Below are 8726 nucleotides of genomic sequence, written 5' to 3'. Positions count from 1 at the left end.
GTTTGTACTTCTAACTTGTGATCTGTTTCTAAGGGTTTGTGCACTTTTGCTACTGTAGTAGAGCAGTAATACTTCTAGCATTGGCTGAACTGACTTACAGCAGTAGCTGACAGACAATAGTCTCTTAATATTTAGGTTACATTTATGTTTTGTACTGCTTTCACCTTATAATAATACTAGTCTTGATGAACGATTTAGGGACATGGTGCATCTTGAAAAATGTTTTTGTTAATTTCAATGTGGAAAAACTGCACTTACCAGAAGCTGAAACAGGTCGTGTTTACATAATGCACAATGCAATAGCAACGTTTGGAGTTGAATCTTGCTACGAGTTACCTGTTACAGGAGGCGTTTTAGGACTTTTTTAGCTCAGATAAAGCTATCAATTCATCTTACATTTCTACTACATCAGTATTAGCAACATTATCTTTACCTAGCACTAAATGTAGCTTTAAATAAAAGTGCATTTTAAAACATATGTAAAAATAAATGCTATTCCATATATTGTAACTTTGTGGTATTTAGAATGTTTATCTGAGGATGCAAGGGAAAGTATTATACCTTGCGAAACATCCAAGACAAAGGTAAAAGAGGCTCATATTTTAATAAAATTTTTGATCAAAAGAAAACCACAATCTGTATGATATCATCGTCAATATCACAAAATATTGACGTTCAGTTGAAAAATTTGAAGAAACTCTCCAAGAAGCAACTGCAGTAGGAGTTTTGATTTGAGCCGATGTTTGCACCTTAATAATCCATTCGTCCTCGAAAGAAGCAAAAACAGGGATGTTTCGAGTGTCACCATGATCCTCTTCTCAATCCAAAAGAAAGGTGTTATATGGTCCCGATCCCACTAGAAAAAGAGTCAATTTCTGCCTGCACTGATGTCCCTCCAAACATTTTGTAAGACCTCTGGAAGATTATACAGTAGAATCCTGGTCCATTTCTTCTACTAAACAAGACTATGGGAGTGCGTATTTTTATGTCGAACTGGGATTTAAATAAACAGGAACGCTACACTACATTGGGATACACATATGGCAAAACGTGTGCGTTTGGAGTCGACCTTTCGATAGCTCAGTTGCTAGGGCGTAAAACTGTTTAAAAAAAGCAGCCGGCGATTATGTCGCTGTTTTGAATCCGGCTCGAAGGATGGTGTTTCTTGTTTCTTTAACTTTGACGTTCACCGAAAGCTCAGTTAACAGAGAAGCAGAGGCTCCTGTTCTGAATTCTCTTCACATCTAATTGTCTTGCTTTGACCTTTAAAATGCGCTCTGACTGTTCACTCTTCCTAACACAATTAAAGACCTGCGGAAAAAACTCGGTTTCGGGAGTTTAGTTCAGTGGTAGCGCGCACATACTCTATGAAGCTTCGTTTTCAATTGCTGGCGTCTCCACTCTGGATTCTTTTTAAACGCGATATCTTTCCTTCCTTGTGTGACTTCCCTCGTGTGTGAATTTCAGGGAGACACATAAACCCTTTGTCTGAAGAGACAAAAGAGAATTTTTTTTTTAAACCAGACAAAATGAAAGACGTAGTAATTATAGACACGTACAAAACATGTGAATCTAATTGAGAACATATGGACCGGGGCGATGTACAGTATTACTAGTAGCGGCTCTGAGCTCATTGTAGTGCAGTTGAGTAAGGGGATAGTAGGGCCAGTGGCGCAATGGATAACGTGTCTGACTTCGGATCAGAAGATTGTAGGTTTGATTCCTGCCTGGCTTGTGAAGCTTTTAAACCACGCTACTCAACACTGTCACCTAGTGTGTGCGGTCCTACACAACCTTACTATCGACTGGATGAGTCTCCTTTTCCATCTCCAGTTCATTCCACACATTCCGCCTGTTTCACCACCGTTATTGTTGGACCACAGCCACAGATATGTTCTTTCGAACAACTGTCCCAGTGAGCATTGATTCGTCGAATATACTTATATTCACGGCGAAAATCCGGCTATACGTATATATACGTCGCCTCGACGTATAATCAACGTCGAATTGCAACCGTAAAATCGACGACATGAATAAACGCATATATAACGTCGATGTTACGTCCCAGTGTGTGTTCTGTGTGTGTTTTTTTCTGTTCCACACTGCTGACCCTTGATTGTTCTCCCTTCCCCATTGGCCCACCATCCCTCCACTGTTTCAGTATGATGTGATCATTAATTAGCCTCAGCCGATCAGAACACATTTTATTCAGCATATAACATGGAGGTTTTCAGCAAGGAGAGGCCTTTCGTTTGACTTCGGTCCCGTTCGGTTTTGGTTATTGCTTCGCTTCGCTTCGCTCCTGGTTATTGCTTCGGCTTCGTTGTTGGTTTGTTTTGCTTTGTGTTTGTGTATTTTCGTATAGCTTCGGCTTCGTTGTTTTGTTGGATTTACGTTAGTTTCTTTGTACTTTCGTTTGTTTGTGTGTTCATCCTTGTTTTGTCATTACCTTGCCCCAGTGTTACATGTTCAACTTCTGTGTTCTTTTTGTACCCTGCTCCTATTTATTACTCTTGTTTTCCCTTATTTGTCTTCCTGGTTCACTTGTGTTTTTGTGTGAACTTTTGTATATAAGGTTAGTTTAGGTTGTTGGGTACACTTACACACTTAGTTGATTTTGTATTAGTACACTAGTTTAGTACGGGTGAGTGCCGTTTGTCTTGTATGGTTTTGGGTAGTCAGTGCAGGTTAGCTAGGGTGTTGAAGACGCCGAAGACCGTGTGTTTCGGGTTTTCTTTTGTAGTCAGATTAGCTTTCCCTCACTGTCCTAGCCAGCTCCATTTTGTTTGTTATTTTCTTTCCTTTGGCACCACTCTAGTTCCTTACCCTTGTTATCATACTTCCTAGTCCCTCACCAAAACCCCCCTGCTTCCAAAAGAATTATCCTAAATGTTACACCCCTTTTCCCCTAGACACTTGGGGTAGTAACATTATTGGGGGCTCGTCTGGGATATCAAATTCCCGCCCTAAGGATTTTTTTTTGTGTTGCAGAATTTTGGTGTTGGTGCAGGATTTTGATTTGTGGATTGTGTTTTGGCAAGGTACTGTAATTATGGCTACTTTTGATTTGCGAAAGTTTGTGGAGGAACCTTCCTTTGAGCAGCTGGATAAGTATAGGAAGGATGAATTGCGCCAAATTGCTGATCACTTCCAGATTCAGGTTTCGACACAAGCTCTTAAAAGGGACCTCAAGAGAGCTGTGGTGGATAGGTTAGTGGAGTTAGAGGTCATTGCATTAGCGAGCAAGGACGCCGGTTCTCCTGGGGCTGGTGCTAAACCTGCTATGATGGTGGAAGAACAGGATGAGGTGCAGGGGGTGGCTGAAGACTTAGCGGAGGCTGAGGTCAAGGCCACCTTGCCTCCCTTTGAACCGTTCTCTCCGGTCTCCACCAGGTCAAAAAGCGATACTCGCCTGAAAGTTCGTTTGGCCCGCTTGCACATGGAGGCGCAGGAAAAAGCCCAAGTACGCCAGGCAGAATTTGACTTGCGCCTTGCAATTCGTAAGATGGAGATCGAGGCGGAGAAAGAGGTTAAGCTCCGACAGCTTGAGCTAGAAGCACGAAAGAATGCTCCTGCTGTGCAGCCGACCCACTCCGAGGCCTCTAGCGTGTCTCCTTTGCAAGATCCACTCTCTACCACCTTTGATGTAAGTAAGCACATTGCTTTAGTTCCTCTGTTTAGGGAGACGGAAGTTGATTCATACTTTGGTGCATTCGAGCGAATTGCCACATCACTTCGTTGGCCTAAGGAGGTTTGGTCACTGCTTTTGCAGTGTAGATTAGTGGGCAAAGCTCAGGAAGTTTGTTCTACACTTTCTTTAGAAGAAAGTTTGAATTACAATACTGTGAAAGCTGCTATCTTACGGGCTTACGAATTAGTTCCTGAGGCTTATAGACAACGCTTCATAAATCATCGTAAAGTGTCAGACCAGACATTTGTTGAATTTGCTAGAGAGAAGGGCACTCTCTTTGATAAATGGGTTGTAGCCAGTAAAGTGAGTTACTTTAACTCATTGCGTGAGTTAATGCTCTTAGAGGAATTTAAGAACTGTTTGCCTGAACGCATTGTTGTGTATTTGAATGAGCAAAAAGTAACTACTTTAGCGCAAGCCGCTGTTTTGGCAGATGAGTTCGTGCTCACGCACAAGAACGTTTTCACATCTGCACGTGTGGAGAAGACTTTGTCTACTCTAAGTTCCCAGTCTCAGTCTCTCCAAGTAAAAACTAGTTCCTCACGTCCTAAAGAGGAGCGTGGATGTTTTTATTGTCACAAGAGAGGTCATATAATTGCAGATTGTTTGGCCCTAAAACGTAAGCAACAGCAACATCCTAAGAGTGCTGGGTTTGTTAAGACTGTTTCCCGTTCTGCTATTCCTTTGTCTAGTGAATACAGTCTCCTTGACCCTTGTTATGAACCGTTTATTATGGAAGGATTCGTTTCGCTTCACGTTCTGCTGGTACTGAACCCGGAATTCTCACCATGCAGTTGAGTTCTATCTGTACACCACATAGATAATCTAAACAAAATAGAGCTGTACAGGATACGCAGTGTGGAGCTCACACAGCGAATATCCTTGAACACAAGAGAAAAGGCACAGTTCACATCTGCTAAACATCATGTCCGACTTTAGAGACATTTACATCAGAGAATGGAACTCTAGAAGTTTTAGATCTCTTTTTTTATTACAGGTTCAAACAAACCTGAAAGTTAGGGAGTTTCAGGACACTTTTGTTTCATTAAAAAGTGTGTGAAGCTTTTAAATGTAATTTGAAAAAAACCCCGCTATTGGACATTAGCTGGTGCTTTTTGTAACAATTTGCTATTTCATGCTGGAAAGAAAAGGAACAGACCCAACGTTTGCTTTCAGATGAAGTTTCCCAGTGGGCAAAAGACATAATATACGTCTATTAAACGCACAATTTAGAGACGTATAAATGTGGTCCGCAATTCGTCTAGAATGAAATTCTAATATACGTCTATTGTTATACGTCAATTATACGTCTATGATTAGATGTTCATTATACATAAATGGTTGGAGTTCTATTATATGGATAAATTTAGAGGACTGTTATACATATATGGTTGGAGTTCCGGATAACTTTAGAGGTCTATTATACGGATAACTTTAGAGGACTATAATACGTATATGGTTAATAACAAAATTAATTGCTTACACTTATATAGCGCTTTTTCTGGACACTCCACTCAAAGCGCTTTACAGGTAATGGGGACTCCCCTCCACCACCACCAATGTGCAGCATCCACCTGGATGATGCGACAGCAGCTATAGTGCGCCAGAACGCTCACCACACATCAGCTATCAGTGGGGAGGAGAGCAGAGTAATGTATCCAGTTCATAGAGTGGGGATTATTAGGAGGCCATGATTGGTAAGGGCCAATTGGAAATTTGGCCAGGACGCCGCGGTTACACCCCTACTCTTTTTGAGAAACGCCCTGGGATTTTTAATGACCACAGAGAGTCAGGACCTCGGTTTTATGTCTCATCCGAAGGACGGATGTCCGAAGGATCCGAAGGACGGTTAGGTTTATTATACATCAGAGATAGGTTTTACAGGTGTAGAAACTAGTAAACCAAGCCAATGATTTGGTTTAGAAATTTATTCTGAAAATACACATTCATAGCTGAAAAATATGTATTTCAAATTATACATTGTATACAATCAATCAACAATCAACTTATGGGCAATAATCATAAAAAAACACAACTAGTCTTAAACTTCAGCTACAAATTCTGGTAACATGGCAATATACAGTATAATAATGACAAACACAAACTAATTACATTAACACAATATTTAACTCAAAACCACATTTTGATTCAAATATAAATTTTAAAATGTAAAACTTCTATATTTCCAAGAAAAAAAAATATTACAATGGAAGTTAAGACAATTTTTGTCCACCATTTGCAAACCCTGTCTAATTGTCCTAACAGGACCAGAAACCTATTATTTTCAGTGTCCAGATCTCCTGGCCCCCTGCCTTGCATATGCATTCTTCAAGTAACGCATTGCGTGCTCCTTTATATCTTTTTCTGTCGATGTAGGGTGGGACTTCAAAACCGCAGCTAGGAGAAAATTATATAATATTACTACTCAAATAAATGATGAGAAATATATTCTTGAGTATAATCTAAAAAATGAACCATTAAGGTTTACTAAGCTCAAAGCTGAAATAAACAGATAAAATTTGGCTTGCATCATAGCAGTTGAGCAATACAATCTGTCCTAATTAAAGAGTACCCAAAGTTTGAAAGTACAACATAAAATAAGAATAATTAGAGAAACAGCAAAACTATTTTGTGTCATCTTCCCCATTCACAGTATTTTTCTGTGCCATTTTTTGCTTATTCACATACTATTTTAATCAAAATAATATTAAGTAAGATCTGTATGTATTCAGATAGTATTATTATTTATACTTACTCGTCAAAAGAGGATTGCTGAGATATTTGCGGATAAATACTTCAATCTTCTACAATTGAAAAACGTGTCCAAAATGGTGACCAACAAATACTAGCAATGCATTGTGGTATATAACCGGAAAATATGCTTGGTTAGATATTTTCTCAACGTATGCGTTTATTAATGTTGTCGATATTATGGTTGAAATTTAACATTGATAATACATCTCAGTTATGTGCCCCCCTGATGTGCATTTTTAACGCATGCAGTTAGTAAGGATCGGTCACTGTTGTAAGGTATTATATATAATGACATTATGGAATAGGATGGGGACAGGCCTGGCGTCACGGGGGGAGGGAGGAGTGTCGCCCTTTCAGTTTTGGGCAAAAGGATTTACTTAACTTGCGCCCTAATAAAATAGTTGTACTTTGTCAATGGTCAGACAACACTAATTGACACTAACAGTCACTCGGACTGTTTGATGTGCAGGAGGACTCTCCGTCCAGGAAGGGCACGTACTGTATCAGTGTCATTAGTGTGTCAACATTACGATCCTGTTTGCTCAGGATGGACCGATTCCTTGCAGTAGTTTATCATTATACTTAAAATCGTTATATAACTAGGAATAGTTATAGCAGTCTGTGCTTTCTGTTGGTTTTTACAACTATTTTTTCTTAACGATTCAGAACCTCCATTGATGTAGCTGCAAAAATGAACGCTTGTGGTACTTTTCGGTCCAGGCAATCCAAACCACGAGAGTGACGAAAAATGTGAAACTGAACTTCATCGCAAATACCAGATTGCTAGTCGTTATCTTCTATCATGAAGCACTAATCAATGGCATAGCTGCGAGATTTCATTTGGGTAGCTGCACCGTACAGCTCCGTTTCAACCGAAATATCACCCCCCCTCAAAATTTCAGACGCCCCCCTACAGATTTTTCCCTGGGCACCGGCTCTGATGGGGGACGGGGTGTCCAGGATATGGTATCAACTTTTCTTAAGAAAATAAAAATAGAAACTCTATAGGCGCTCAAACATTTTACTGTTTTTTTTTCAGGCAGGGGGCAAGACCCCTCCGCAGAACCTTTGTATGCAAAGCTGTGTAAATAAATTAATTACTGCGAAAACAATTTACTTCGTACACTATGCAGATTGTCGTATACTCCTAGATGCGGCACAAACAATGTATAAAAAGCCTTTGGCACTGTGTTAGATGTGTTTTCGATGTTATATATGCATTTATTAATGTCGTCAATTTTACAGTTGCAATTCAACATTGATTATACGTCGTGGCAATGTATATATACGTATAGCTATATTATCGCTGTGATATAAACGTATATTTGACGAATCACTGCCCACTGGGAAGCCAGGGTATCGGCTTGTTACCCTCTCCCACCCCTCTTTGTGTACAGTAGAGCCACCTGTCCTGACTGGAGGAGCTCACCCAGCTGTGTCTGGAGAGAAGCCAGGGTATCAGCTTGTTAACCCCTTCCACCCCTCTCTGTGTACAGTAGAGCCACCTGTCCTGACTGGAGGAGCTCATCTAGCTGTCTGGGGAGAAGCCAGGATATCAGCTTGTTCACCTCTCCCACCCCTCTCTGTGTACAGTAGAGCCTCCTGTCCTGAGTGGAGGAACTCATCCAGCTGTGTCTGGAGAGAAGCCAGCGTATCGGCTTGTTCCACACCCCCACACCTCACTGTGTACAGTAGAGCCTCCTATCTTGACGGGAGGAGCTGATCCAGCTGTGCCTGGAGAGATAGCCAGGTTATCGGCTTGTTCCACACCCCCACCCCTCTCTGTGTACAGTAGATCCTCCTGTCCTAACTGGAGGAGTTCATCCAGCTGTGTCTGGAGAGAAGCCAGGGTATCACCTTGTTCCCCCCTCCCGCCCCCCTCTGTGTACAGTAGTGCCACCTATCCCAACTGGAGGAGTTCATCCAGCTGTGTCTGGAGAGAAGCCAGAGTATCAGCTTGTTCCCCCGTCCCACCCCTCTCTGTGTACAGGACAGAACCTCTTGTCCTGACTGGAGGAGTTTATAGGCATCCTCTCACGAGGCTCCAGTAAATGTAGGGGTTTGTGCATTTACAGGGACAATTATTAATTGTAGCATTAAGTCAGAAAATGATTCTTTGATGGCTATTAGAAAACCGTCCTTGCGGGATAACAGCAACACACACACTCGGATACTAATACATTTATTAATGAATAAAATGTGCATTTAAACATAACAGATCTTATAGTGAGGGTTAGCAGAATACAAAAGGTCTACATTCAATCACGAAGAGTTATAAACC

The sequence above is a fragment of the Lepisosteus platostomus genome, chromosome 5 (assembly GCF_059453375.1).
Source record: "Lepisosteus platostomus isolate fLepPlt1 chromosome 5, fLepPlt1.hap1, whole genome shotgun sequence".
Lineage (NCBI taxonomy): Eukaryota > Metazoa > Chordata > Actinopteri > Semionotiformes > Lepisosteidae > Lepisosteus > Lepisosteus platostomus.
The sequence above is the reverse complement of the archived record's forward strand: the minus strand, read 5'-3'. Positions refer to the sequence as shown.